The sequence below is a fragment of the Passer domesticus genome, unplaced genomic scaffold, assembly GCF_036417665.1.
Source record: "Passer domesticus isolate bPasDom1 unplaced genomic scaffold, bPasDom1.hap1 HAP1_SCAFFOLD_37, whole genome shotgun sequence".
NCBI classification, from domain to species: Eukaryota; Metazoa; Chordata; class Aves; order Passeriformes; family Passeridae; genus Passer; species Passer domesticus.
Window position 1 is genome coordinate 893,229 of NW_026990149.1, and position 27,550 is coordinate 920,778.

General features: G+C 53.6%; 1 pseudogene; it reads right to left on the reverse strand.

Moving 5' to 3' along the window:
- The window catches only part of LOC135292512 (zinc finger protein 420-like), an 89,967-nt pseudogene that overhangs the window by 41,275 nt on the left and 21,142 nt on the right, over positions 1-27,550 (reverse strand).

Consider the following 27,550-nt stretch of genomic DNA (forward strand, 5'->3'; position numbering starts at 1 on the left):
CTGCTTCTAGCTAAAAAGAGTTTGCAATAATAACCTTTTGAAATATAATTTCAGAATATTGCTTGTAGTAAGGATCTTTGAAACTATAGCTTTAGAATATATCAAAAGGAAAGATGCTTATCTCGACACCTTAACAAAATATGCAAAAGCAGCTTGAGAAAGGAAGAAGAACTCAAGGATTGATAGTTTTGACCAAGGGAAGCTGGACATCACTGGTATGAGATTTATAGTCCTTGCAATTCAAAGGTGAACCCGCATATGGACCCTGGACCTCACCAGCTGAGAGACTTCTTTCTTCTTTCAGAAGCTGAACCCCACCATCTGGGGATACTCCTTTCTGAGATACATCCTGAGAAAAACTAAATCACAATAGTGTATAGAATTGTGACGCAAACATTTGGAATAGAAACTGCTGAAAAAGCTTATGAAAACCCCTATAAATATCTGTAAGCCCCAACTATCGGTGTGCAGTTGGAGGGAAAATTCCCCCCACTGTACCCAGCGCTGTATTGCTCATACTTTACCATATTCATTAATAAATTGATTGCTGCTTGAGTATTGGCCTAGTCAAGCTTCTTATTCATATCACCAGGGACCCCCCGATGTCCCCCTGAGGGCCATCTGCGGCTCGGCTTTGGAGCTCTGCAAGCTCCAAACATCCCCCCAAAAAAATCCCAAACCCAGGGACCCCCGGGATACTTGGGGCGAGCTCCCCCTCCCCAGGCACCTGCGGGATGGGGGCCGATGGTCCCGAGCCGAAGCTGCTGCGAGTGCAGAGAGAGCTGAAAGCACGCGGTGCTTCCTCCAGCTGCTCCAGCTCCTCCTCTGCCTGCTCCGCCTCCTCTCTCCCTCTATCTTCCTCCTCCTCTATCCCACCGTCTTCCTCCTCCTCCCTGGCCAACGGGAATGGGCTGGGTCACTCCCAAACCAATCCGGGGGAGTAGAGGTTTGGGGGCAACAATGGGAAAGGGGTGGGAGAGGGGGCACAGGGGGAGGTGAGACCCACTGAGGGTCCTCCAGGTTACCCCAGGACCCCTAAGCCCCATCCCAGCCCCCCCAGTTCCCTCCGCAGTCCCAAATGCCGGGGGGGCTCAGCCCAGGACCCGCTGTCCTTCAGGGCTCCTCCGAGGGCAGTAAACGGGAGAGTTCCCAACTCGGAGAGGCCCCAGCAGAGGAGGGGACCTTGTCCCTCCTTGAGACCCTTTAAGGCTCTTCAGACCCCTTTGAAGGGGACATTTTTAGGATTTTTCTGGGGGGATCTCAACACTACTAGGGTGTTTTTTCCATCCCATTTTAGGGTGTTTGAGAGGACGCAGCCCCACAAGCCCCTTTTAAGGGGGGGATCATGACAGCTTTAAGTGACATTTTTATGGGACCCCACCCCCCATTCCAAGCTCCAGTAGGGGACGTTTCGCCCCCCAGGGTGGATTTTTGGGGTTCTCTCTACCATAGCTGCTTTAAGGGCTCCTGCTATGGTCAGGTCCTACTATAAGTCCCCTTAAAAGGGCAACACCACTCCCGTTGATTCCGACAGCGGAGCCCAGGGAGGGGTTGGACATCCTGGGAAGGTTGGGGGTCCCAGGGGGGTTTGGGGGTCCCAGGAGGGTTTGGGGGGTATCTGGGTGATGGTGATGGGGACTCTGTGCTGGGCATAAACTGTTGTGAGGGGTTCCCAGGGGGGTTTGTGTATACTGGGGGTTTTTGAGGTCATGGTGGAGTTTTGGGGGTTCCCAAAGGGAGTTTTCAGGGGTCCCAGAGGGGGGGGTTAGGCGATCCCAAGGGGAACGCAAGGCTGTTTTGGGATACCTGCTGGCAACGGAGATGGGGATCCCATGCCAGGTATGTACCTTCTCAAGGGGGTCTGGAGGGGTGTTGGGACGTCCTGTGGGAATTTTGATGTCCTGAGAAGGTTTGGGGGGGTCTGTATGGGGTTTTGCAGTCTTGGGGAGCTTTTGGAGAGGCTAGGGATGATATTGGGGTCCCAGGGAAGCTGGGTTGTTCCAGGAGGTTTGGGGTTCCTGGGAGGCTTTGTGGGTACCTGGGCGATGCCAGTGACACAGCTGAGGCCTCGTGCTGGGAATGAACCTTCTCACTGAGCATGGGCAGTGTCAGCGTGTTCAGGGAGATCCTGGGTGACCCGGGGGGGTGACCCCTAACCCCAGGGGACCCCAAATGCTAAGGGACTCCCCTCAGTGCTGGATCTGCTGCAGGCAGGGAGGCACCAGCACTTGGACCCCAGCCCCCACCATCACAGAGGGGCTGTGGAAGAAATCAGGGGGGGCACAGACAGGTCAGGGGGGACCCCCAAAGTCCTGGGAATGGGGGAACACAGGGGAACTCACAGAAATCCCCACTGGGGACTTAGGGGTGACCCAAGGAGGAGTTTGGGGGGGCTGGATGGGTCATGGGGGGATCTCCAAGTGTCTGGGAAGGGGAGAAGAACAGGGTGACCCCCAGGTTGGGTTTGGAGCGAACCAGATTGGAGCTTCCAGACACCAAATCCAATGAGGATAACAATGCTGATGGCAGCACTGACAGACACAGCGACCACCAGGGTGAGATTCCTGCTGGATTCCAGCTCTGGGAAGCATGGCATGGTTAGGAGGGGAGGGGAACCCCCATCCCACTGCTCCACAGTCCCAAATTCCCAGTTCCCACATTCCATGTTCCCAGCCTCAGCCCAGGAGCAGATCCCAGGCTCTGGCATTCCGGGATGCTCCGCCCGGCGCAGGGGCTGCTCCTGCTCCTCCAGCAGCGCTTCGATCCTGCCCAGGTGTGGAACAATCCGGGATTTCATCCCCTTCATCCAGCTGGTCCCAATGGTGCTGGGGTAGAATCTGTATGCGCGGCAGGACAGTGTCAGGATCCCATGTTCCACTTTTCGGGACACACGGACATCAGGGGGCTCTGGGATGGGGTAACGGTGAGATGCATGCATGGAATTCCATGGCAGTGGGACAGGGCTGAGATCTCCCCATGGAATTCCATGGCAATGGCATGGCAGTGAGATCCATCTACAGAATTCCCATGGGAATGGGACAACAGTGGAATTCAACCATGGAAGTCCCATGGGAATGGGATGACAGATCTATCCATGGAATTCCCTTGGTAATTCCCATGTTGGCAGATTTTGTCCTCCCAAATCCCGCATTCTCTATTCCCACATTCCCATGGGAACTCTGCCCTCCCCACCTTTACACTGCAGCTCCTCCCGCCCATATCTGACATATTTCTGGAGCCACTCCACGCAGCTGTGCCCTGGGGAATTTGTTCATTCCTCGGGCTCCATCTCCCGGATCCCCATGGCAGTCCCACAGTTGCCATGGCAGCCCCAGAGATGCCCCAGGCGCGGCTGCCCCCGCTCAGCCCCGCTCTGGCTGTGCTGCTCCCGCAGCACCTGCAGCTCCCCGGTGGCCCCGTGCTGGTGCTGCTCGTTGTGCATGCTCTGTCTGTGCTGAGATCCCGGCTCGGCTCCAGCCGCCACCCCCGGCGGCTGCGGCAGTGCTGGAAGGGGATCCCATCCAGGGACCCCATGGACACCAACTGGGGGAACCCCGGGCCGGGCTCCAACAGTACCACGGGCAGGGAACACAGGGGCAGGAGAACTGGGGGGGGGACAGGGGGCTCTCAGTGCCCGGCAAAGAGGTAAAAGGGTGTCTCGTTTCTCAGGAATAGGGGTGCAGGAGGGTGTCAGTGGGGTGAGGGAAATGGGGGAAGGCAGGGACATGGAGAGGTAGAAGGGAATTCCAGGGGGTCCTTGAGCCCAGGAAAGGGGAATCCAGGGTGGGGACACCTGGGATGTTGGGAAAGGGGGAGTTCAGGAGGTCTCTGGTTTTGCAGAAAGGAGGGGCTAGGGGCTGGGAAAGGCAGGAATGGGGTTCCAAGGTGTTCCAGGCCGTCAAGCCCACGGCAAGTCTGCAGGCTGGGAGCCATGGATGGCCGGGAAAATGGGGAGCAGAGGGTCCTGATGTCTGGAAATGGGGGATTCAGGAGGGTCCCTGTGCAGGATAAAGAGAGCAAGGGGGTCCCGTGCCGGAGGGCACACCCCCCCTCTCTTGCCAAGGAGTGCCCCCAGTCCCAGCGCTGCAGCCATCGTGCTGCTCCTACTCCCTCCCAGCATGATCCCAGTATGGTCCCAGTACAGCCCAGTCACTCCTACTCCTGGCATCCCCTCTCTGCATTCCGCCCTGTCCCGGCTCTATCTCCACTCCTCCCGCCGGCTGCAAGGGCTTCGGAAACGGGGGAGGAGGAGGAGGAGGGAGGGAGGAAGAGGTTGAGTGGGAGAGAGGGAACCACGCCGCTCCGGCGCTTCCTGAACCCGCAGCGCCCTCCTGCCAGGGAGCTGTGCAGAGCCACAAGGTCCCCCCGAGCCTCCTCCTCTCCAGGCTGAGCCCCTTTCCCAGCTCACTCAGCCCCTCCGGCTGTTCCAGCCGGGACAGAACACCAGTGCTACACAGAGAGCAAGGGACAGACCTGACAGAGGTGCCTCTATCACCACATTTTAGGCTTTCGCTAATACTTACAGAAAGACTCTTCAGAAAGTTACGGCAGTAGTTCAATTGAGAATCTCCTTTGAAAATCACTGCGGCCCGGCCCCGGCCCGAGCCCGCCGGAACCCGGCCCGGCCCCGCCGGAACCCACTCAGCCCCGCTGGAACCCGGCCCGGCCCCGAGGTTCGGGCGCCGCGGTTGCCTGGTAACCGCGCGGGCGGCAGCGTCTGTGACAGCGGCGCGGCCTCAGTTGCCCGAGAACGCGGCCCTGGCTGGGTGTGCGCAGCCTGGGCTCGTACAGGCAGCTACACTGGGCGATTCGCCAGGTGAATTGTTCGCGGAGCATTGGTCTCTGCGAGCGAGTCCTTTGAATTCGCGGAGCACTGTGCCCCACTGAGAATTCCTGAACGTGCAGAGCATTGGCCTCTGCAAACAACATCCTGCACGTGCAGAGCATTGGCCTCTGCTAGGAGTCCTCAGTTCGCGGAGCATTGGTCTCTGCAGAGGATTCCTCAACGTGCAGAGCATTGGCCTCTGGAAAAGATCGTGAATTTCCTTTGAAGGTAAAGATTGACTAAAGTTGAACTGTTTGGTTTTGTCTCATGTGCACTCTGAGAGAGAAGGCCAAAGGGAAATACAGGATGGGATAATGCCAGTCTTCTGGTGCAGCAGTTCAGTGGCATGCACAGCTGAGTGGATGAACAATAGTTCGTCTACTGATTGTGCTTTTTTTTTGCACTGAAGAAATGCAACATTTTCTAAATGTACTCATCTATACTTTTTTTCCCTATAGTGATTGCTTAAACTGCTTCAAGGTGAATGAGTTCTGTTCAAGTTTCCGTGGGTTGTTATTATCTGGTTATTAAAATTATTAGGGAGAGGCCTCTGAATTGAGGTGCAAACGAGGCAATTTGCCAAAGTCAGTAGTCTGGATTTTATGGAACAGTAAATGTGAGGAAGAGAGAGAAAGGAATAGAAAAAGGGGGGGGGTGGGGTGAAGGGGGTGGAGATGGGGTTGGGAAGAGGGGGAAGAAAGAGAATGACAGAGACAGATTAAGTAAAAATATCACCATTCCATGGATCCCATTGGCATACCATAAAATCCTCTTCTGGTCTTCTCTGTGGTGAAGTATTGCAAAATGTAAGATTCCAATGGATTAATGCAGATTTGGGCAAGGTGGGACCTCCCAGGTACCTCCCTGGGGTGGGGCAAGTTTGACTGTCTATTGCTACTTTCAAGTAATATAAAATCTTCAGCACCAGTATATCCTTTGAGTCTGCCATGAATTGAGTTCTGGATTTTCAGATCTGTTGTGTTACTTTGCATGCCCTGCAATCATCTGGTGCAAGGCCTCAGGAATGGGTCTGGGGACACAGTGGAGGTCTTTGATGGGAGGTTTGTGTGCAAACCTGGCCTCAGCAGACGAGTCTGTGGCTATGACTTGCCCAGCCTGAAGGCAGACAGAGCTGATTTTCAGGAGAGCTGCTGGCTTTGGCTTTGTTGTGGATCTATTTTTCTCCCTTGGCCTTGTTCACTTCTCTGGAGACCTGAGCTAATGGGACAATAGTGTCACCTTTATCTTGTCTCAAGTTCCCTTGTGGGGCTGAATTCTCAGTCCCAAGTTCCAGTCAGGAGGCATTTTCAGGGAAGGGTGGGCTTGGGTGCTCTCAGCTTCTTTATAGAGTTTTGTCACAGTTGGCAAAATGTCCTTTGTAGCAATATTTAAGCCATGAACCATAACATTGCAGCCTCTCCCAAGTCCAGTGAGGAACAGCTGAGAGAGCAGGGGGTGTTTAGCCTAAAGAAGAGGAGGCCCACTCAAGCTGTTTTTAAGTAATATTTAAGCTACAGCTTTGTCTGTTCTAAGCATTATTCATGCTCAGCTTTTTAGCTCCAGGTTTCAGTATGATCCATCTTTGAATTGCACAAGGTGGTCATCTATTTCAAATAAAGTCCAACTAGAGGCCTAACAATACTCACTACTTATGCCAAGCAAGCACTTAGCTACTTTCAAATGATATAAAATGTTTTACAGCAGTATATGCCTTGAGTCTGCCATGAATTGGGTTCTGGATTTTCAGAGTTCCATTGTTGCTCCTTCCAGTTTTGCTGAGGCCTTGTCGTTCCTCTGTGACATCCTCTCTTCAGAATGGCTTCTGGATTCCCAAAAAAGACACCAACACCTCGTCTTTTGCTGAGGGAAAGACTGCAGCCTAACACTGTGAGTAGCCACTGGGGCTGTGCTCAGGCTGGCAAGTGCCCTGGTGTCCCTGGTATCCCTGCCCCTGTTGTCCAGCAGCGCTGGGAAGCTGCAGAGCCCCTGCCCAGCTCTTTGTGCTGTGCTGCTGTTGGTGGGGGCTGTCCTGGTGCAGTAGGGAACACTGTGTGATGTTTCAGGGACAGCCCAGCGCCTTGCCTGGCTGTGCCACGGGAGCCAAGTGAAAGCAATGTGCAGCTGAAGCCCTCAGCGTGTGCTTCTGTGCTGCCCTTTGCCACAGGAATTCCTTCTGTCAGGCTGGGCACTGCCCTGTGCTGCTGTGACCAACCTGCCCTTGGGCACCTGGGCATGTGGGGGGAGAGCTCAAACTGTGCCCAAAGCCTTGAGAGCCACGGCTGGTCCCAGCCAGAAGAGCTCCCAAAGCAGCTGTTCTCTCTCAGCTCCTGGGTGGGCACAGCTCCAGCCCTGCAGGCAGCACTGCAGTCAGGGCCACCAAGGTGCCTTGCTGTCTGGAGCTCACTTGGCTGAAGATGCCCCAGTGCTGAGGCTCTGCCAAGGAGATCCCTGTGTTTTCTTCTCTGGAGGACTCTGTCAGCCCAGACAGAGAAAACAAATGCTCATTAACAGAGAGAGCTAAAACTTGGACACATTCCTGTGCACCTCCCTGCTGGTACAGCTTTTCTTTCTTGCTTCTTTTGGACTCAGCCAGCAGTGCTGTCTCCTGCTGTGAGTTGTGAGTGTTGTGCAGGGATGGAGTTGGGGCAGTTCTGAGAGCTCCTTCCCACTCTCTGAAAAGGTCACTGACACTTACATTTTTCATTTCCAATGAAATGTAAGAGGAAAGAAATGGCCAAAGAGCAGAAATCCCCAAACATGTCAGATCAGATCACAGAGAGACTAATGGGCCACAGCCATGTGGTTGGAGTATGTGTATTGCACTCTGTATTGATTGATTGGTGCTAAGTATTTCAGCAAGTACCTTCCAGGGCTTCCAGAAGTGTCCTAGTGGCTGTGATCACAAATTATTCACCAGTGACACTTGATCAAGATAAACCCCTCTGAACAAGCACATCTCTGATCTTCTTGCTAATTTGTTTTTTTTAAATTATTATAATTTTTCCTTTTTTTTCTTTTTTTCCTTTCAATTGCCTCCATCTAAGTTCCAGCAGGAGAAGTTTGTCAGCATGAAGAAGGAGGCCAGCACTAGGGGGAGGATTCTGCCCAGAATTGGCCCATGGATAGACCTGAGCAAGACTGGTCCAAAGGTAGCCTTTTCCTGCTCTTTTCCTTTCTGTTTGATGGCAAGTTTGAAGAGGGTGTGTGCTTGTGACAGGCTTGCCTCCAGCAAAACACCTCAGTGTCCAGGTGCTGTTGTCATTGCAAGCTGCTGGCAGTGGTGGACTGGGAGTCCTGATGTGCACTGAGGCAACACAAACAACCTCTGCTGCAGCTGCTGGGCTGTGCTGGAGTGTGGCTGCCATTGCTAAAACAATGGGGGAAGGCTGGGGACACAAAGGCACAGCATTGCCATGTGCCATTCCCCTGCTGAAGGAGCCACCTCTTGCTTTGGTGTGGTCACCATCAAATGCTCGGGGTCACAGGATTCCCTCCACAGTGGCAGCATTGGCCTTGGAAGGCCGAGGACCTGCAGGAATTCCTTCAGATTTAGCAAAACCAATTGCATTCCTGCTTTGGGTTGGAACAATATGTTGGACCCTGACGGGGTGTTAGATTTTGCAGGCTGCCAGATGTGCAGGGGACTGGCCCTGGGCAGAGGGGAATGGATTTGCTTTCTGTGGATCAGTGCCTGCTTAGAGGTGTGTTTCAAGTTGCTTTTGTGACAGGACTGGCTCAGTAGAAAGCACAGTCCAAAGGGGCAGGTGAGCCAGGTGAGCTGTTGAGCAGGAAACTGGCAGTAAGACACATGGAACAAAGTGGTTCAGGATTGCCCTGGAGAGGGGCCTTGTGGAGAAAGAAAGGTGGAGAAATCAAAAGACCAGCTTGGCTTGAGCCTGCTGGAAGCTGATCAAGCAGTTCTTGATCAGCTCAGAGCACAGGTGGGTGAGCCACTGTTTGCCCAGTGTGTCCTGGGCAGATGTGCTCCCCCAGAGTCTGCACTTCACTGGGGATCAGTGTAAGATTGTCCTTCATGAGCCTTCCTCCCAGCAGCTGAAGCTGTCCCTGCTCTCTCTCGCCTCTCCAGCTGCTGTCAGCTGCCCCGAAACAGAGCTTGTTTCAGGTTTCCCCACCAGAGATGGTGTTTGAGAACTTCGTGGCTCGGGAGGTCTCTGAAATGGTGCTGTCTGTGACGAATAAGGACAAGGTGAGTGCTGGCACCTGGAGCTTTAACCCTGTGCTGGAAGAGGAGAGTGCTGTCATTGCCCGAGTGTCCAGCAAAGCAAGTTATCTGCTGCAGCACATGCAGAAGAAAATGTCTCAGCAGCTGGCTCTGCAAGATGGTGGAAATCTTCCTGTGCTGGGAATTGTGCCCTGATTTTGGACACGCACTGATGGTGCAGATGACTTGATGTGGTCGGTCAGGTGCTCTGTCTCCATCCTGCTGGTGCTGACCTGCTTGGCCCTTCCTTGCCACCAGGCCCAGCCCCAATGGCCCTGGCCAAAATGCTGGAGCCAGAGAGAAGGGATTCCAGTTGAGCCTTGAGAATGATGTGCCTGTACCTGCACAGCTGAAAGGGCTTTGGAAAAGGGGTCAAGGAGGGATGTCAGCAGGGCAGGGACAGGGACAGGTCTCCTGTCGTCCTGTTTGCACAAGAGGCAAAATCATCATTTGATGTCTTTGCTGCAGATTCCTCGGCTGGTGAAGGTGTGCATGGAGAGCTGCCCTTATTTCCAGCTGGCGAGCCCCAGGGGTGTGTACCACATGGTGCCAGCAGGCGCCTCTGCCGCTGTGCACATCCGCTTCAGCCCCGAGGAGAACAAGGTGAGCCTGGAGGAGCCCAAGCACAGAATTCTCTGCAAAGCCATTGTTTTCCCTGCACTCTGGGTGCAGCCCATTCCATGCTGGGAGCTTGGCTCCAGGCCGTGGGCAGGCAGCCTGCAGCCAGTCCCAGCTTGGCACGGGCTGCCAGGCACTGCAGCCAGGCCTGACAGGCTCTGCTTCCCCTCCCTGCACATCCCTGAGCATTGCCAAGGGAAGATGCCCAGGGAACAGGATGAAAATGACAGAGGGCTGTTGATAGATGTTGGGCCATCTCTAGGTACAGTGGAAGGGGTTTCATGATGATGGCAAACACTAGAGGAACAAAGAGGTCTGAGAGCTTTCCTCCTTCCTGCCTGGCAAGAGCTTCCCTGCCTCCCCCTGGGCTGGAGCAAGGACGGTGCTTTTTCCCAGCCTCTGTTCTGCAGCCTTGCAGCTGTGCTGTGCCAGAGCACAAGTGGGCATGGTGCAGCTGCAGGGCCAGGGCAGAGGATGTGCTGTGCCCGTGAGCCCGGCCTGGCACAGGCACCCTGGGCTCTGGGTGCCCTTGGCCAGCAGGAGGTTGCTGAGCTGCAGGGACTTGGACAGCTGCCTGCAGGAGCTGGTGTAGGGCAGGTGCAAGCTGCAGGCAGAGCTGTGAGCCCAGAGCCCGTGGCAGTGACGCTGCTGTGCCTCTGTCTTCATGCCTGTGCCTGTGCTTGCTCTGTCAGCTGGCACCCATTGCGTGCCAAAGGTGCTTTTGCCTGGAGGTTTGAACAGCAGTGCTGAGGCCCTGGCAAGTCTGATCTCAGTGCTGGCATCTGCAGGCTTGTTCATCCAGAAGGGTTTAGGCCGTGGCATGGAAGGGAGGAAGCCTTGCAGGGAAGCCAAGAGAGGCTCTTTCCAACAGCATCCTGCTGCCTCTTAGCACTGTTCTTCTGCTGACTTGCTTGGAGAGGCAAAGTTGGAGGGGAGTTCTGAGGCACCTGATGTTTCTGCACCAGGCCAGAGGTGCAGGAGCTCTTTGGGTCCAGCTGTTTTCTCATCTTCCTTTTGCTGCTTCGAGTCAGTTGAACACTTTGTCCTATTCTCAGACAGTGGGAATATAGAAACCTAAAGAGGAATGTCCTGTGTTCCCTAGCTCCATGTTCCTTAGAAGGAACGTAGGAATTCTTTAACATCATTAAAATGTAGAGTAAAACTTATGGTGGCCTAGGGCAGTTCTTTGTATGACCCAAGTGACACAAGACCTTAATGCCACAGAGATTGGTTTTGCAAAGTGCCCTGGTGCCTTTAAAATGTGGCATATTAGTAGAGCTTAGTGTTTATTTTGGGGTGGAATAGCTAAATTGATGCCCTTGAAGGGAGTCCATTTTTTTTTCCTGCCATGGGGATGGCACTAAATGCCCTGTGCTGAGGCAGTTTCTTTTCCTGCAGGATTATTCCCACCAGCTCATCTGCATGACTACCAGTGAAAGGATCGTGGTGCCAATTCGGGCCATTGCTGCCCGAGCTGTCCTGGACTTCCCTGAGCAGCTGGACTTCTCCAGGTGTCCAGTCAAGAGCAGCACCCAGAAGACTGTGCTGCTCCGCAACACTGGGAACCTGGAAGCTCGTTTCCAGCTGAGCACCCAGAGGTGAGGCAGCCCATCTGTTCTTGTGCAAAGGATATCACCTCTGGGTGATAGCAGAGTTGGGAAATGGCAGCAAAAGGAAGCAGAGCATCAGAGCTGCTGCCCTGCAGCCCTGGCTGGAAGGGAGCAGGATGGATGGCAGCTGCTCTTGCCTTCAGTGTTCTTAGCAGGATGCAGCCTTTGAGCTTTCTCTGTCCCAGCTTTCCTGGAGGCTGCTGGAACATGTTGGCAGCTGGCTTGCACCCTGCTGAGCACAAGCAGCTCCTGAAATGCTTTCTCAGCACTGTCAGCCAAACAGAGCCATTCTCTGGGAGGCCACAGGCACGTGGCTTTGCAGGGGTCCCTGCATCAGATGCCCAACATGAGCTGTGCTGCAGGCAGTCAGTGCAGTTCCTGTTCCTGAAGCTGATCTGCTTTCCCTTGTCAGCTGAGGGCATCAGTCACCTCTTGTGTTCCATGATGAACCTCTGAAAGCTAGTTTAAAATTTCGTAACAGATGATTTAAATCTCTGAATCAGATTATGCCCCCTTTCATTGAGATTTCTTTTTGAATACTCTGAAGTTGCTGTGTTTCTGCTGTTTTTTTGTTTTGGTTTGTGTTAAATGTTTGCCAAAAGATCATACAAATGGACCTAGTTAAAAAGCAGAAGAAAACAACCTATTCAAACCCTCTCCATACCTTATCTTTTCTGCCTGTTGGGTGCAGTAGTGATTAATGGAAAGCACAGATCTAAGAGGATGAGAAGTGTCTTAAGGAACAGCTCACAATGGACAGAAAAAAGGCCAAAATGTAGCCTGTCAGCCCCATCTCTTGGCAGTGGTATTCATTTGGTTATTAGAGTGTCAGGGATGTCTCCTTCACAGCTCTTCTATCTTAGAGCAGCTTTCATTGAAATGCTGATCAAATGTGCCCTTTCTAGGCTAAATCAGGATGTTTTCAAGGTAAAGTAAACCAAAGAACCACACTGCAAATTCAACAGTTACTATTCCTTGGTCTTCAGGGAAAAGTTCCTTCTCCCTGTGTGATTCCTAGGCTGTAATCTCCCAGGACAGGGAGTGCCCTAACATTTGCATCTCCTGAGATGAGGTTTATAGGCGGCAGGAAAAGAGAAATTCCTGAGGCAGTCAGTGTCCAGTTGTGCCTGCAGATAGCTCTGAAGCCTCTCTGTGCTCTTCAGAAAGCATTCTCTGATGGGATTGCTGGCAGTGGGAGCCCTGAGTGTCACTGCAGAGAGCTGGATGCAGAGTGTGGGGAGCTGAGGCCATTTTGCCCACAGGATGTTGTGAGGGCTGGATCTGCTCAGCAGTGGCTCCGTGGCTGTTTCTGATGCTGTCTGTCCTGGCTGTCTTCTGCTGGCTGTGCTTGGTTTGCTCCCTGCTTGCCCAGGGGAGCTGCAGTGAGCTGCAGTGCAGAAGGAATCTGCTGGCCAGCTGTGGCCAGCCCTGATGGCTCTCTTTGTGTTGCAGTCCTTTCTCCGTGGCTCCGGCCGCAGGAGCTCTGGGCGCTGGTGACACCGTGCAGGTGACAGTGGGATTCCACGCGCTGACGGCCGGTGACCATTGCGGGTGCCTGGCAGTGTGCTGCAGCACAGGTGAGTGCTGGGCCTGCCCGGCCACAGGACAGCTCTGCACCATGGCTCCCTGCTGTCCCATCCCCTCCATTCCCTCCAGAGGTGCCTCCCCTGCTCAGCTTCACCCCAAAGCAAACGGAGAACTCCTTGCTGTTTGGGGGCTTGAGAAAGTGCATCCCCTCTAACAGGCTAAGATTTTGGACTCCTGTTTTGCTGGGAGTTGCTGAGTGGAGGAAGGAGGATCCCTGATTCTCCACTGCCATGTGGCTGTGCCTGGGTGAAGGTTTCTTTTATTCCTGGGCAATGCTGTAGGTGAGCTCTCCATCAGATTCTCTGCAATGCAATGGATTTCTAGCAGACCTCTGTCCCATATGCTGCTTCTGCACTGGCTTGTCACAGACCCTTTTCCTATGTGGCCCTTACACATATATGTAGTTTCTGTCTAACAACATTTTCAAGCCCTCAAGTTCCTTTTTTGTGGCAAATCAAAACAAATTTTTCCCTGTCCCCATTTCCCAGGCTGTTCATGCTGTAGCAAACCTCTCACATCTATCTCCCATTTGATTTCTAGGCTGAGGAACCCCATCCAGTCTCAATGCAGAAATAGCTCTGTACTTAGTAATCTTTCCTTTGTTCCCTTTTTTATTTAATTTGCAGTGCTCCAGCTTGGTTTTTGACATCAGAACAATATAAAATATTGCAAGGCTGGTGTGGCTGTGGGTTTGGACAGGGAGATGATGATGATACTGATGCTGATTTTCCTGGTGTTCATTTTGTAGTGGTTTGTCCTATTGCAGAGCCAGGCTGGTTGTGTTTCCTCACCTGGGTCCCCTCCTGCTGTGGGCTGTCACTTCATTTGTTCCTCTGGGCCTCCTTTTGCTGCCCACCTGCCCCCAGGCATATTTGCTGCTCAGCAGCAAGGGCTGCAAGGGATCAGGAGAGACAGAGGTCTGGTGGGATGCCCGGGGAGGCCCTGGGCAAGGCAGGACTGAGCAGGGCTCCTCAGTGTCACCTGAAGGACTTTGGTGCAGAAATCCCAGTGATCTGAGTGGGTCACCAGAGCACATGGACCAACCCCACTGTACACACTGTCACCCTGGGGCCACAGCTCTACAAACACACTCAGAAATAAGGTGTTGAAGGAGCTGCCCAGGACATCCCCACGCTCTACACCCAGAGCTGTCAGGATGTGATCAATGGACTGATCCACAGAACTGCTCATTCAGCTAAAAACTGGGACACTTTCTTCTGTGACCTGTGGTTTGCTGTGTTCCTTGTGCTTCCATCAGCCAGTGAGCTGAGCAAAGACTCCCCTTTGCTTTGTTCCAGGTGAAGAAAGAATCCACACACACCTCAAAGGAGAAGCTGTGGATGTCAACATTGGGTTGAGCACAAGTTCTGTGGAGATGGACAAGACTTTGATCACCAAGTCAAGCCACAGAACTGTGTTCATTGAAAACAGGAGTAACATCACAGCCCACTTCCAGTGGAAGGCTTTTCCTAGTGAGGAAGGAGAGGATGAAGAGAAGAGGAGGTTGGTTTGAAAGATGCATTTCAGTGAGATACATGGCCCAAGACTGAAAGGAACGTGTGGCCTCAGGGGGGTGTTGGTGCTTTTGAATGGTTTAGGCCAAGTAAACCATCCCTGGCACTAGGGTGTGTGTCCCTGGGCTTTGGGAGCTCAGCAATCAGCATTCCAGTGCCATTTATACTCCAAGCATGGATGGCATTTTGGGAAGGAAAGGTTGATTGTGATGACTGGATTTCCTCAGGTTCTAATTGGGTTCTTGTCTCTCTAATCTTCTTCCTACATGACCTGACAACATGCCTAAACTTTTCCTGAGTTGCCAGCCCCTCTTTCCAAAGGTGATACACCCTCTTTTTTTCCCCTTAGTTCCTTCAAAAGCTTCTTGCCCATCCAGGCTGGTTGTCTCCCCTTGTCCTGCTGTCAGAGCAGCTTTTGAGATCTCCGAGCAGAGAGGACATTTTTCTGAGAGAAGATAGTGCAGGATCCTTTCTCTGTCAGGACATTCTACTACCATGCAGTGGGATGGGAGCCAAAAAGCTCTGGATGATGAAAAGGTCTCTCCAGGAGTTTGCTGTCTCCCTCCTGCACAACAAAGTCCCTTCCCCTCTCAGAGCCTCTGTTTTCATGCATATTGCATAGAAAACCTTGAATGTCACGGAAGGGATTTGGTGCCTGAATTCATCAATTTCCTTTGGAAGTGCTCTGGGATGCTCTTGTGAAAGGCAGAGTAGGGAACAGGGCAGGTCCAAAATGGAAGAAGCAAAGAGTGCTGCTGGTCCCACGTAGCTGCAAGTCAGCTTGGTCTCCCCTTGCCAGGGAAGCCCTGCAGTGGGTGCTCTGTGATCTTTATCTGCCTCCCCCGAGCAGCTCAGTGGGAGGAAAAGCCAGCTGAGGTGGCTGGTGAATTCTCCCTGAACTGTGGCAGAGGCTTTGAGCCAGGAGGTTCTCTGGAGGGCTGCTGGCTTTGGAAAGCTCCCCTGAGCTTGCAAGTGTGGAGTAAAAGTCCCTGCAGTGCCAGTGAACAGCAAGTTATCCCTGATCCATCTGGGACCCTCGTGGCTTGGGGTCAGCCTTTGCTGGGGAGCTGCTGCTGCTCCCACCCAAGTGCTTTGCTCTCCTGCACTCCCACTTCTCTCTGCAAATCTGTGCCTTATGAAACCATCTGCTGGCCTTGTCTCTCCCTGGGGCTGCAGGCAGTGTTTGCTGCAGACACCCAAAGAGGTGTCAGAGGAAAATATCACAGAGGAGAAAAGCACAGAGGAGGTGAAGGGCTTTGGTGGAGGTGACACTGCCCTCCTGAGCAGCATGGTCCAGGAGGAGATGGCAAAGGTGCCAGAAGAGCCCATGCTGTTCTCCAGTGATGTTTTTTTCATCGAGCCAATGGTAAGTGATAGCTGAGAACCTCATTTTCCTCCTCCTCCTCTTCCTCCTGCTCCTCCCAAGCACCCAACCCCAGCCCCCCTTGCCCCGGCTGCGGTCACTGGGCAGATCCTCAGCTGGCCCCATGTGCTGGGAGGGAGGACATGGAGTTTCTGGAGCGGCTGCAGAACTCCCTGCTCAAAGCATTTCTGCCCTGGAGGGTCAAGGCAGGGCTGGGAGCCTGACAAAGCCCAGCTCTGCTGCCAGGGCTGGAGCTCAGGGCACTCCGTGCGTGTCCTTGCAGTGTCACAGGGAGCAGTTCTTGTAGGGAGGGGCTGCCCCCACACGTGGGGCTCAGCAGAGGCTGTTGCAGCACTGCCAGCTCACACACTGACCTGAAGCTGGCAATGGTTGGCTGGGAAAAGGAGGCCAAACTCAGCCCAAGGTTAATCCCAGAAATGCCAATGGCCTCCTGTAACCACACCTTGCACTATTTCTGAGTCTGCCTTCCAGTGTCATCTGTGAGCCTGGACACAAGGCTGGAAGGTTTCACTGGGCCTTTTGAGTTCTCCTGCACACAAGGACAGAAAACCTTTTCCTTTTCTGTTTCTGCAAGCAAACTGCCACGTGCTGCCATCAGCCAGAGCCCTGATTCTGAGTACTGGCATTGTGAGAGATGATGAATGCCTGGTGTGTGCACAGTGCAAAATCCCTTCTCCCCTTGGAGTAAAGCCCAGAATAATCCCAACCTCTGCTTTCTTTCAAAACAGCTTGACTAATGTTTGTGTTTCAAGGAAGGGGCTCATGTTCTCTTCTTGGTTACTGCTATGGCCCATCTAAGGCCAAGAGGCAGCAGTGCACAGGGGCAGTTGCATCCCAGTGCAGCTGACAGCAGCATGATGTGAGCAAGAGCTTGTGTCAGAGCAGTAGGAATCTTGTGGAGAGTGGGAGCTGATCAGCTGAGCATTGAGAGCTTCCAGCGCTGTGTTGAGCTGCCTTTGGAGGGTTTCCTTGGGCTCCTTGTGTTGTTCACTATTTGATGCTCTAAACAAAGGCTGACAGGACTGTGGTTGAAAACAGGAAATGTGAAGTTGGAAGAGAAATGTTTTGCTGTCTCTTTGTGTTGCAGGAGGGAGAAATCGGGCCGAATTGTTCGGCCGAAATCCAGGTGACCTTCAAACCCCTGGCAGCTCTGGAGTATGGAAGTGTGGCTTACTGCAGCATCTCAGGTGCAGCTCCTTTGCCCTGCTTCTCTCCCCCTCAGTGCAGCCATGGTGCAAGCCTGAGCCCACTGGGCTGGCCTGGCAGTGCTGGGAAGAGTCCCTGGCCAGCAGGGCAGTGCTGGCACATCCCCAGTGGCCCTGCAGCTCCCAGGGAATGTCCCGTGCAAGGCCAGGGCTCAGAATGCTGTGTCTGGGTTCCTGAACCCAGCACAGCCCTGACAGTGCAGGGAGAGGTTTTGATGCCATGCCTTTGCCAGCATTTCCTCAAAGGCCAGAGAGCTGCAGAGCAGAGCAGCTTCAGTGAACAAGCACTAAGCCCCTGCAGGCCCCTGGCCTCCAGGATGGCTCCACTGGACATGGATCCATCATCAGGTGGCAGGAGCTGGGTTAGAAATGTGCTCCCTGAGCCTGGATCAGCTCCCACTGGCCAGACAGCACCAGAGCAGAGGTGGCTGAGCCCCACTGAGCCCAGGCTGTTGGTAGAAGGAGCAGCCTTGGCCAGCAGCTGCTTCTCTCCCTGTGTGGGAGCTGTCACCTTGCAGCTCTCAGTCTGTGGAAACAGAGCCCAGTGCTGAGGGTCAGAAGGTGAGGACTTGGGCAACAAAGTCCTGTGCTGCTGGGCCAGGTAGTTTGGTAATTGCCAAGCTCTGGATGAGCTTTGTGCCTTCACTGAATGGATTTCCAAGCTCCTCTAGGTGCATGGGAAGGAAAGCACAGAATCCTAGGATGTTAAGGATGGAGTGGACCTTAAAGATCATCTAGTGCCAAGTCCCCTGCCATGGGCAGGGACACCTCCCCCTAGAACAGGTAGCTGCAAGCCCCATCCAGCCTGGCTTTGAACACTTGCAGTGCTGGAACCTGCAAAACTTCCCTGGGGAAACTGCTCCAGTGTCTCACCACCCTCACAGGAAAAAATGTCATCCCAAATATCTAACCTAAATTTCCTTTCTTTCAATTTCTACCCATTACTCCTTGGCCTGCCACTCCAGGACCCCAGAGATGTTTGAAACTCAGCAAACTGGTGGCTCCCATTGGAAACCAGCCTGAGGAATGGGTTAGGAATTAGAAGTCAGCCCCAAGGGATATCTGCTGAGGGAAGAGAAGGGTCCATATCTTCTCCTGCAGCATCAGGAGCTGGTAGCATCCAGCTCAGAGTCAGGGACTAGCACTGAGGCAGCCTGGAAAAGACAGTGTGACAGAGGGAATGCTTGTACTGAAATGGACATCTCTCCCCAGGCCGTGAGAGCAGGCTGCCCCTGCAGCTCAGAGGGGAAGGCCAAGGACCCTTGGTTGAACTCAGCTGTGACACTCTGGAGCTTGGGGACATTTTTGTCAACACCCCCCATGTCTGTGAGGTGAGCAGCAGGGCTGGGGATGGATGCTGATGGCTCCTGAGGCAGCAGCAAGCCTGGTGGAGCTGTGGAATTCCTGCCAAGCTGGGCAGTTGTGAGCAGGGAATATTTGATGTGCTGGTCCAGTCTGGGGGGTCAGAAAGGTGTGTCTGTTGTTCATGAAGGCCCAGCCCCTGCTTTTGGGCAGCCTTCCTTAGGGATCAGCTGGGAGGCCTCCTGCAAAACAAGCCCTTGGCAGGTGAAACCAGCACTGGGTTCAAAAGCTGCATGTCCAGAGGCTTTTGTGACAGTGCCAGACACAAGGCACCTTTGGACTGGGCTCTGCAGAAGCAGCTGGAACCAACTGGCTGCCTTTGAGCTTCAGTCCACTGCCAACAGCTTCCAGTCAGGGTCTCCTGCTCATTCCTGGAAGTCCCAGGAAAGCCTTGGGAATCATGTCCCTTGCTGACAGTCACTCACTTCAGCCTTGGTGCATCTCTGGCTCTGGAAAGAGAAAAGTGTTCTTGGGAATAAAGAAAAGGATTTTTCTTCCTCTTTGCTTTCCCCACAATAATGCTAAGCTTGCAAAAAAATCATGAGAGAGCAACTGAAAAGAGGTAGAAAATGAGGCACTACATCAGGGCAGACACTTTCAAAAGCTTGGCTGGGGAAGAGAAAGACACCCTGAGTTTTCTCACCAAAAGATGGTGCTGTCTGTACATTTTGATGCTGATGCCTCATTACCAATGTCTTCTTTCCATGGTGTAGGAAAAGGTGAATGAGTGGATGGTGCTGTTGGAGCTGTGCTGGCTGGGGCAGCAGCAGCTCAGTGCTGATTCACTAGGCAGCTGCAATCACCCCACGTTGCTCTCAGGGCCAGGTCTCCATGAGCAGGGTGATGCTGCCCAGAGGTGCACTGCTCTGTGTCCATGGGATAAGCCCAGGGTGACTGCAGTTCTGTGCAGCTGCCACTGCTTTGCATGAAAACCCAAAGGCAGAACTTGTCCTCTTGTATCTTTTGACTTCTGCCATTCAGCAGCACAAAGCATCTTCTGCCTTTTCTGGCTGTTCATTGCATCCTTAGACAATAACTCCCAAGAAGGGAAGATTCCACATGGATTTCCACTTTGCTTTCTTGCTGCTGCAGGTGAACCTGATCAACCAAGGAGCTCTTGATGCTCCCTTCAGCTGCATCCCTTCAGCAACAAAGGTGGGCTTGGGCTTCAAGTTGGCACCCCAGGAGGGCATCATTGCAGCAGGTGGGAGCCAGACTCTCCAGATCTCCTTCAGTGCCACCGTGTTGGGGAGGTTTGAGGAAGAATTCCGGTTCAGTGTGGCTGGATCTCCTACGCCTGCCATCCTGACCATCAAGTAAGGACCCTGGGAGCTTGGTGGGCACATCTGGAGCTGTCTCTGGGACATGCCCCAGCTGCCTCCTGTTGGGGTGGAGCAGAGAGAAAAGGTGTTTGCTGAGGTCTTCATCTCTGCTCTGATGCTGGCATTGCTTTAGTGGGAGGATGCCTCCTGCCCTGTGTGGTACCTGGAGCTGGAATGACTCCTCCCTGCAGGGATCTCCCTCTGCCCTGGGCCATGGCAGGCAGTGGGATGGATCAGCTTTGGGCAGCAGCTGCTCTGGGATGTCCCAGCTTAACAGCCAGCAAGGCCCCCAGGGCTTTGGAGATGGGCCAGCCTGAGGCATTCTGCAGCAGCAGCAGTGCTTTTAAAAACTTCTGTCAATAATCCATGCCAGATGGGCAGCAGCAGCCTCACCTCACCTCTCATGGCCATGCTGTGGGGCACAAGCCGTGCTCCCAGCTGCTGTGCCCAGAGTGCTCTGGTGCCTCCTGTGCACAGCCAGGCAAGGGCTGATGTGGGAGTCAGGGAACTGTGCAGCAGGAACTGTGCCAAGGACTTGGGCATCATCCCCTGGGCTGGTGCCATGGCAAGAGATCATCCTGGCCCAGCACAAGGGACAAGGGGTGATGATAGGGGAGGCAGAGCTCAGTGCTCAGCACCACAGCAGCACGAGGCCTTGTCCCTGCCAGCCTGAGCCTTGTGCTGCTAGGATAATGCAGTGGGAGCAGGAGAGCTGATGCTGGCTGCTCTGCAGCTTTGGAACTAGGCTGCTGCTCCTGGGAGGCACTGGGGCAAGGCAGTGAAGAAATGAAAGCAATCTGCACTGGATTATAGCAGTAAGATAAGGGAGATGGATGAAAAAGAACAAGGAAGTTATTACTTCACAAGAACAAAGTGGTGAGTAGGTCTGCCCCCAGTGGAGAAAGAATGATGCTGGCTTTGTTCTTGGAGGAAAAGTGCTGCTTTTTTATTTTGGAGATCAAGAGGGAACCTTCCACCATCCAATAATTGATTCTCCTCTGTCCCTCCCCTAAACTGGTGATGGGATGTTTGTGCATCAGCAGCTTTCTCCTTGAGCGAGGGCAGGTGTCTCTTGTTGAGATGTGTGGAGCAGAGCCAGGGGCAGTCCTGTGAATCCAACAGAAGGCACAGGTCACTGGGCCTGGATTTTTAACCACAAGGCAGAGTGGGCATGGATTGGCATCAGCCATGAAATCAACTGGGGAGTGTTGTGCAGCTTCAAGTGCTGCTTTCAGTGGGTGTTGGTGACTTTTGGAGTGTGTCTGCTGAGTTCAAGGACAGGTGAGGTGCTGTGCTAGATTCAGGACCCCCTTGTTTGGTTGTTGAAGCTGTTGCTCTTGGCTGTGCCAGCTGCTGCACTGCTGACAAGCTGGTCCTTTCCTCTAGGATTCATCTGTGCCCTGTGTAGAAGTGTTGCTGCTCTTTTCAGAGGATGTTTGGGGCTGCCCTGGGTTCATGTGTCAGAACTGTGTCTGTAATGATGGTGTGGGTCAAACTCTGCTGAGAAAGCTCCTCCATGGGAACAGCAGTTCCAGCTAAGAAGTAGCAAAGCAGGGAACCTGTGTCTGGCAGGGCTGGTTACAGAAGTTTGTGGGGACACCTTGATGTCCATCCCATTGCAGATGGGGAAAGTGAGGCCCGGAGCCATGTCTGGCTGTGTGTTCAGGGTCCTTCATGGGACCAGCAGCATCCCGGGAGCTTTTCCTGCCTGCCCTGTGCCCAGAGCCCATCAGTGGCTGTTGGCTGCTGGCCACTTGGCTTTAGCTGCCTCCTGTGCCCAGGGACACTGTGCTGAGCACATGGTGTGTGCTGGTTTGAAAGGCACGGTGCCCTGACCCCAGGTTGGTGCCCCCGAGCCACGCCAGCCGGAGCTTTGCAATTCCTTGAACCAAGGCATTTCCTGCTCTGTCCTCGCCATGCAGGGGCAGCGTCACTGGACCCAGTTTGCACTTCGACCTCCCTGAGCTCGACTTCGGGGACATCTCCTTTGGTGAGTGCTGCCTGGGCTGGGACACAGCGGGAGGGATCTGTGCCTTCCGAGAGAAAAGCATCCCTCCCTCCTGCTCTGCCCCAGCAGCCTCTTCAGGCTGGGAACTGCAGGGCTGCTGGTGCCGCAGGGAGCATTTGGCCATTGTCAGATCAAACAGAAGCAAGGCATAGAAAGTCAGGATTTTCTGGTGTCTCTGTCCTGCTTGAAAAGACAGATGTCTGCCAAGGAAGGTGGGAATCTTCCTGGAATGGAAAGATGAGCCCCTCCCTCCAAATGATGATACCTTTGAAATGACAGGGCTCCCGGGCAAAACTGTGGGAAAAGGAATAACAGTTCTTTCCTAGACTATATCAGGAGAGCCCAGAGAACAAGAGCAGACGTTTGCCAGCTGCCAAGTCCCGTTTTTGTTCTTTGGTGCAGTGAGGATCCCAGCAGGAGGAGCTGTGGGCTCTGGCAGGGCAGTGATCCCCCGCCAGCCGGCAGCGGCAGGGAAGGAGGGAAGGAGGGAAATGCTCCTTTTGCAAAGGGACAGAGGGCAGGGGGATGCGGGCAGTGCCTCAGAGCAGCAGGCAGCAGCGGGGAAGGCAGGTAGGGTGGGTGCCAGGCTGAGCTGCAGCCAGGGCAGTGCCGGGGCCAAGCACACAACCTCCCGCAGCAGCACGCGGCCGAGCTCCATCCCCGAGCGGGAGGAAGGGAAGCTCCGCTCCCTGCCCAGCCTCAGCTCCCACTGCACAGCGCCCACGGCATCACGCCACAGCGGCCAAAAAACCCCCAAGGGAAAAGCCCACCCCCAGGGCCAAAACCCCCAAAACCCCTATCCCCCTTCCCAGACCAAGGGGAGCATTCACTACCAAGCCTGAACCCAGAACAAGGAAGGTCATGGACTTTTTAAGGAAACTACTTGCCTTTCCTGAGCTGCTTCTGTCCCCCCCTGCATCACCATGGAGGCACTTGTCAAGTTGCCTTTTTGAAGAAATGAAACAAGTAAGGCAAGAGATGGAACTATGGTTCTGAACCAGGAGATCGATCCTGCTGGATCTGCTTTCATTCCTAAGGTCTCTTCAGCTGAAGGCAGCTGTTGTATCTTTGCTTCTTTGGAACTGTTGACTGTTGTCTGCATGCGGTGAGCTCAGTCTCATTGGAGGTTTTGCCATCTGTGTTTGTCCTTGTTGTGCCTCTCTTGCCTCCCTGCTGGAGTCACTGCTGGAGCTGGCAGTGCTCACTGGGATGGGCACAGAGAAACTCTGGGTTGCAGCTGCAGTTGTTTTTTCTCCCCATCTGTGTTCCAGTGCCTCTTGGTGAGCAGGCCCAGGGAGAAGTCTCCTCCCCAAAGAGCTGGCCAGCCCAGCCAGATGTCCACTGCAGAGCAGCTTGTGGCTGCTCTCCAGGATCTGCAGGACATCCCCACCATGAGTAGCTACATCTCTGGCTTTCCAGCATGGAAAGCAAATCCCAGAGCTCCAGTGGGGTAAAGCCTTGCAGGCAGCAATCCCAGTGAGCAGCATGGGTGTGATGTCCCCGTTTGTTGGGTGAGGTGGGACCTGGTTCCTCATTGCCAATCTCCAAGCAAGGCTTGGGTGTGCCCCCAGTTGAGTGGGCTCTGAGCTGTCTCGTGCTCAGTCTGTTTGGCTCAAACCAAGAGACGCCTTTAGGATCCTGCAGAGAGAAGCTGCATTGGGGTGCTTTGCCTCACGTTCTAGTTCCTGATTCCATCATCTCTTTTGCTGTAGCTTCTTCTCAATGCTGACTCACTGTTTATCTATCTTGAAAAGGGTGGGAGTGTTGGCAGGCTGAACAGGGAATTTGACAGCTTGAATTCTCAGAGGAAATGCTCGGTCTGGGTGCACACTCATCACTGGGAGATCACTGGTGCTGGTTTGGGGCAGGTGAGGCAGCTCCTCCCCATCGCCAAGAGAGAAGCTTGCAGTGTTCAGCAGGGCTAGGAGTGGGCATTTTCAAGGCTGCAGCCTGCAATCTGTGTCAAAGGGAACTGAGTGACGATTCATTCCTCATGCAGCTTCTGGGTGAGCTGTAGTTCAGATAATCCAGAGCTAAACTCCAGTGCCACTTTCATCGTGCCAGGCCATTCCCAGCAGGAGTCAGGCCACAATGGGAGCCTCAATGGATGTTGGTGTCCTTTCCTAGGCTTTCCCTACACCCAGCGCTGCCGGCTCACTAACAGCTCCCCGGTGCCCGTGACGTTCCAGCTCCGCATGTCGTTCGATGGCACGCAGCCGGCTGTGGACAGCGTGGATCAGATCCGCTGCCACAGTGACCCAGCCTGGAGGAAGGGCGTTCACTTGTATGTGGAGCCCCGGGAGTTTACCATCACTCCCAGCCAAGGGACCATCCTGCCCCAGGGACACCAGGACATCCAGGTACGGGCAGAGTGCAGCCAGAGACGCTTCAGCACCAGGGCTGCAGCTGCACTGGAGCGTGGGAGGGCTTTAGCTCTGCTGCCAGCTTTGAGCATGGTGTGAGTGAGAGATCTGCACTGCTCTGAGGCCTCTGCTAGCTGCCTTACTCGGGGTGTTCCTCAAGGAGCACTGTTTTCTTTCCAAAATCATATGCTGAGGTCACATACCATATGGTCAAGGCCAGAAGTCACTCTTGGGTTCTTGAGAGCCATTTATTTGATTGCAAGTGGGCAGAGCAAAGATGAGGGCAAAAGGTGGCTGTTAGAGAGATGTCATTCTAGAAAGCAGTTAGCTTTCCTTCTTGGTCTCATTTCCCCTCTCCTGGGGAGCAGAAGGATTTGTGTTCACTGCAGGAATCTCCAGTGGGGACAAAAAACTCTGCAGCCATGAACTGCCCAGCACCTGCTGGGCCACACTTTGCCCTCAGCTTCCTGCTGTAAAGCTGAACTCGTTGTGTTCAAGTCAGATTTCTTCTGCTTTTATGTCATTGTAGTCAGATGAGAAATTGGCCCCTTAATTTGAATACAGTGGTTCATAGAGCTTTAGTCTAATGTTTTAATGTAGCTGAGCTATGCCCTGATAGCGAGGTGTGTTTAACACATCTGCTATTGCCAGAAGGCTTTTGTTGCTTTGAGACTGTGCTCTACACATGGAGCAGCAGCAGAATTAAGACAAAATCTTCCCTCATGGGCTGGAGGATATCACACGTGGATAATGAGCTTTTGTACGGAAGAATTTCCTGTTCTTCTCTTCCACCAGGTGACCCTGTGTTCCAACTCGGTGATGGAGTTCTACAGGAAAATGCTGGTGGATCTGGAGGGTTTTGGCAAGGGAGTGGCATCATTGGTCATCACAGCCAGGTACCAGCCCTTCCCTGGCCTCCCCCAGCCCCTGCCTTGCCCAGGCTTTGCTGGCTGCAGCTGCCAAGGAGAAGTGCTGGTTCATGAGCTCATGTTGTGCCAGCTGGGCATGAGAAGAGCAGAGCTTGGACAGCAGCCTGTGGTGAAAAGCAGCCCTGCTCCCAGCCCAGCAGGGTCCTGGGCCCTTTTCTGAAGGCACCAGGAATGAGATCATTTCTTGGCCTGGCTTTTGGTGCTTGAGGTGGAACAAATTTCCCCAGGGCCTCCTCTCCTTCTTGCTGCAAGAGGTGGAGTTGTGCTGGGTGCGAGCACCGTGCATTGGTTTGGGACACAGCAAGCAGCCTGCTGTGAGCCAGGCTCTGGTTCTGTTCATGAGGGCACGTGGCAGGGGGGAAGTGGCTGCCAGCAAGAGTGCTGAGGGCAAGGTCTCAGGAGGGGAAAGCAGCCCTTGATGTGGCAGCTCAGCTCTAGATTTTCTCCTTCCCTCTGCTTCCCACTCTGAGCTTGAATGTTCTCAGGGTTGAGAGCAAAAGTGGTTGTTGCTGCAGCAGAATTCCATCCTGCTGTGCTGCTGTGGGTGTCAGTGGAATGCCAGGAGGGATGCAGTTCCCTGGGGCTGTTCCTTCTCCCATGCAGAGCCATCCAGGCAGTGCCTGGGCTGGCATTTTGTCAAGCAGGTGGGCTGGGGACAGTCAGTGCCTGGAGCTGTGGAGGGAAGGAGCCAGGGAGCTGTAGGGCCTGGGAGGGGCTGATCAGCCACTCTGGAGGGCAGCTGGTGTCTCGTGCCCTCCAAGGCTGGGGCAAGCAGCTGAGTTCCCAGGCAGGGCAACAGCACCATGGCAGAGAAGGGAGTCATTTTTCCTGGGACACTGGAGTTGTGTGTTCCTTGAGCATTAGTGAGCTCTGATCCTTGTTAGGAAGGCTCCCCCAGAGCTCGTGAATCACTGGGAGTGTTACAGGAGTCCTTGCAAGCCTTCCTGGGGAAAGGAGGGGCTGAGGCAGCTGTGGGACAAAGTGCTCTGCCTGGGGCACTTGGCAGCCTCTGGCTGCTGCCTCTCAGGGTTTGCCCCTCCTTGACAAGACCTGTTGGAGTGGGAAGACGTAGAAGGCAATTTATCACTGCAGGGCTGTTCAATGCCCATTTGACAGTGACCAATGTGTTATGCTCTGTTTTACAATCTTTGGGGGTAAATGTTCTCCATTCTCTCAGTATCTCTGATTCCCCTGGGCTCATCTCTTTGTCCAGATGTCTTGTTCCTAAGCTGCAAGTGTCCCCCCACGTGCTGCAGTATGATGAGTGCCTCCTGAAGGTGCCCTACGAGAAGAAGTTCATCATTAGGAATCCCAGCCACCTGCCTGGCTGCTACGGGCTTATTGAACAGGTTTGGCATCCCATCCACCTCCCCCTCTCAAATATTATTGAGGAGCTTATTAGGGGGAAAAAGGGTTTGGACGTGACCTTGCTGGTTTCTATTCAGTCTTAAAGATCTGCTGAGAACAGGATCCTACCCGAATGTAAACTTGAGGATGCAGTTTAACCTGCTGAGGGAACAGTTGATGTTCTAGTCTTCAGGGTGTTTTCTTGTGGGAGATCTTAGAGGGCTGTGAAAGCTGCTGCATCCACAGACACCAGTGCCTGTGCTGGCAGTCTCCTGGCAGGATCCCCTGGGAATGCTAAGCCTACAATTCTTGCATCTTGTTTGTGCCTTTTACCTTTGTCCTGGGCATTTTTAAACACGTGTGTCAGTTGCTGTTGCGGTGGATGTTAGGGAGTGTAAAGTTTCTTCAGAGGTGCCTCTGAAGCTGCATTTCATTGTGTCTCTTGCAGAAACGCAAGGAGGACTCTGCTGTGCTCTACTCCAGCCCCAAGCCCTGTGGGATTGTCCAGCCTCACAGCACTGCAGAGATCCCAGTGCTGGTGGAAGTGCAGGCGCTGGGCACGCATCGCACCAATGTTCTCATCGGCGTGTTCGGGGATGAGAGAAACCCACTGGTGAGTGCAGGGGAGATGTGTGCCTCTGTGCAGCTGCTCCTGGCAGGCTGCAAAGGGCACAGGGATTCTGCCAGGGAAAACAGGCACAGGCTGCTGTGGAGAAGGCCAGGAGGGATGGGTGGCACAAACAGCTCGTGCCTCACGGGTGGTAATCTCAGTGTCTGGCACAGAACGTCGTTGGTCTGAGCTGGAATCCAGGGTCACTTTAGTGCATTACTCTGGAAAATGCTGTTAACTTTGGAAACATCTGTTTGAAAATGGCATCTCTCTGAGCACAAAAGATGGATGTCAGAAGACTTCTGGGAACCTTGAGCTTTCTGTAAAAAAAAGGAAGGCTGGCATTTCAAGAGTGGTTGCAAGGATTGAAACTTATATTAAAACATAAGGAAATGACAATGCCAAATTCCCTGAATGGCACCAAACATCTGAACCTGGGCCATTGTGGCACTGCATGTAAATCAGTGAACAGGAAGGACAGGCAATGCAGGCTGTGCCAGGGAGCCTGAAGTTTGACAGAACAGTTTCTTTCAACTCTGAGGCTGCTTACCTTAAAGAGGAGGGTTTCTCCCCACCAGAGGAACCAGTTGTTTAACTGTCAGCCTGGCCATAACTAGAGATTTCTTGCAAAGCTTTTACCTTTG